At 35.0% G+C, this 3,361-nt stretch overlaps 1 long non-coding RNA gene across 1 annotated transcript; it reads right to left on the bottom strand.

The window, feature by feature from the left end:
* Positions 1–544: 544 nt before the first annotated feature.
* Positions 545–3,230, bottom strand: LOC124892818. The gene is made up of 2 exons (XR_007050438.1): positions 1,344–3,230; positions 545–821 (listed from the first exon to the last, which is right to left on the bottom strand). It is a non-coding gene; the product is annotated as an uncharacterized LOC124892818 (long non-coding RNA).
* Positions 3,231–3,361: the final 131 nt, after the last annotated feature.

The following is a 3,361-nucleotide window of genomic DNA, read 5'->3' as shown; positions in this document are numbered from 1 at the left end:
CTTATAGCACAAACAATCTTGAAACAACAATCTTTAATTGGGGTCTAATGACCCAAACATTAAACTTACGTTAAAACATCCACTACAAAAAAGAGGTCAAATTACGGGGGTTAATTTTGCGGTTTGCGGAGGTTTAAAACCCCCGCAAAATATAATTGCCAGGATTTTCAAAACCCCCAGAATATGGGCCTTCACAAACGAGTTACGGCCATTTTTTCCAACCCCTATAATTAATTTGCAAGAGTTATTTTGGGCAGTTACGACCCCCGTAATTAATTTGCGGCTGTTATTGACCCCACTATTCTAAATTTAATTCTTTTTAATAACTTTTATTTAAAACTTGCGGGGGTTTAAAACACCGCAATTGTTTTATTTTTTTTTTAAATTAGTAGGACCCATCAATTTTCAATAACTAATTATAAATTCTAATTTTAGCTCAAATTTAATTGTTCCTTTAGGCATAACCTACAATTCAATGTTTGTTCAATTCATATATCATTAACACAACCTGACTAATTATACATTATAATTGACAAACATATCAAAAACACATTGAACATTAAACTTCAAAATTTAATTTTCAACATTGCTATCTTCAAACTCCAAATTTTCAATATTAACTAGTATCTTCAAACTTCAAAATCAAATCTAAACACAAAAGCTTCAATATTCTAAGATTCACTCTAACCACACAATTACATCATCATAATTGAATATCCAAGACAATTTACAACAAAATCAACGACTGTCATTAGGATCACTATCATCACGTGATCTCCTTGCATCCATGTTCAAATGGACCCACTAGCTGCATCACTTGACTACATAAAAATACAAAGTATAAAAATCAATCAGATAAACTTTTCATCCTTATTATAAACATCATCTGCATTATCAATGATAAAAAACAAAGATAAAAAGAACACATTATAGTAGTACAAAATTTAGAACTGAATTTGTAACATTAAAACAGTAATTAGAGTTGAACATAACTAAAAGGCCCTGTACTTGAAATCTACAACCAAATACATTTGGCTGATAACGAATACACCTAAGAGGCATATAAATCAAAGTACACAAACTGATATTGCTAACACTGTCCAACTCAAAGTACCTTAAAAGGCAGAGAAGAATAACTGATAAATATAGGTAAATGCTTAATCCCATATATAAGGATCGCATCATTTCTTATAAGCAACAGAGAAGGAATTTGTAATCAGGACAACGTCATACATGATCAAAAAGTATGGAAACTTCTTATAATCCTATACAGAGAAGAATATATGGGAAATGTGGAAGAACAGACGCAGAATTACATGCATATGAGAGCAAGAAGAGGTTACCTTAAGAAGTTCCGAGGGGCGGAAGCCACTATTCCACATAAAACACCGCTCGGCAGGGGTTTTCCACATCCCTGACAAGACATGGAAACGTCCACCTTGGCTGCATTTCCTTTCACCTTAAAGACCTTATCGAAATATGCAGTGACATTATTCACAATACTTCGCAGTTCAGGGTCACTTGCATGAGAATTGACAGAGTTCCTCAATTCATTGATGTGCTTGTTCTGTTCTTCTAACCATCGACTATATTCTGCATCAAATGCTAAGGTCCCTCCAAAACGATAGAATCTGAAAGGTTATCTTAGCACGAGGAAACAACTTTTTGAGTGCAATCAGAAACTAGATAAGTGGTTGAACATTATCTTATTAAAATAAGCCAGCCTAATACAAAAAAGTGCTATATTAAACTGAATGCATAAAGCAGCAACTGACTCATTCATTATCTTTATCATAACAACTATCACAAGGGTGAGAATCTATGTTGCTCAGACTCTTCAAAAATGTCAATGGGTGCGTGTCGGATTCTCGAAAAATAATGTACTTTTGAAAGATCCGACACGGGTGTGCCAACCTTTTTGGAGAGTCGGAGCAACTTAGGTGAGAATTATGAACATCGACCAAGTCCATGCACCTTGAGGACCTACTGGAAGCTGCAGTGAACTTTGTTCCTCAATTTCAAACATAATGCCATTCACAGCGTATGGAATGCAGATGGATTTCCCAAGTTATCTCATTCACTGGGCTCAGTTAATGAGGTAAAATCAAGAAAACTGAAGCTCTACTATCCTCTTCAAGTAGGACAAACACATTATTTCAGTCGTACTTGCATCCTAATCACAGACCGCGTAACACAAACAACATATGAGAGACGAACTGTTCCAAGAAAAGCTGAAAAGTGCATACTGGATTACTTTAAGATAGAGAGAGCCATCATGTATGAGTATCTGTTTGACAGCAATATGGTGGACACTTTTCTTTCTAGTGAAACCAACTATTCTAACTCTCCTAAGAGACTCCAAGTAGTTAATGTATAGATTGCTATACAGAGATCCCAAAAGCAGGTTAGAATCCCGCGAAGGAGCAAATAAGATCAAACAACATCTATTCTTCCAGGGTGTGAATTGGGCATTCTTCCCTTCTATTAGTTTTTGAACTTATCAAACATTGATGTATAATAAGATGAAAAATTGCCATTAAACTCAGGAGAAATGAAAAGCATAATATACTCAGTACATTTCATATTATTAAATTTGACTACTACTAAAAGTAGTTAGTGATAAAACTCTATTGATGTGTGAAAATGGACAAATAAATTGAAACAACTACTATTAGTATTGGGTCAAGTAAAATGAAACTTGAGGGAGTACATGATAGTTTCTAGACCGCCGCTTTAAACAACAAGAATAACTACACCTTCGTTCTGAACAAATTGGGATCTACTATGTAAATACTTACTACTATTAGTATAGGGCCATATAAAATGAAATGAGGGAGTAAATAATAGCTGCTAGACAGCCACTTTAAACAACACGAATAACTACGCCTCCTTTCTGAACAAGATGACAGAAACTTTCCCGCACCATAAAACATGCTGTGACACTCACTTAAGAACAGAGATCATATTAAGGGAATAGGCCAAAACAGAAAAGAAAAAGACGGCTCAATTTGGTATTAGATAGAGAAGTGTTTTAAAATTCGGAAGGCAAAGAAGCAAGAGCAAGAAAAATGTGTCTATAACTCAAAAAATTTGAAAAAGGAAGAAAGCCATAAACGAAATAATAATGGAGAAATTTGAGTTGCTTAGGGAGAAAGCTTGATGAGCTAGGGTTTTGCTTTGAGGAGAAAGATGAATAGGGCTTAAGTGCTTTGATATTTGATTAATCTTATGTTTTTGGACGGATTGGGGGTTAGGAGAATAACCAAAATGCCCTCTTTAAACTCCCAAACGAAACTGAAAAACGCAATATTTTGTGAACTGGGTGGCCACCGCGACGCGCCACTATCGCGATGGCTCACTA

The sequence above is a fragment of the Capsicum annuum genome, unplaced genomic scaffold (assembly GCF_002878395.1).
Source record: "Capsicum annuum cultivar UCD-10X-F1 unplaced genomic scaffold, UCD10Xv1.1 ctg50992, whole genome shotgun sequence".
Lineage (NCBI taxonomy): Eukaryota > Viridiplantae > Streptophyta > Magnoliopsida > Solanales > Solanaceae > Capsicum > Capsicum annuum.
The sequence above is the reverse complement of the archived record's forward strand: the minus strand, read 5'-3'. Positions and strand labels throughout refer to the sequence as shown.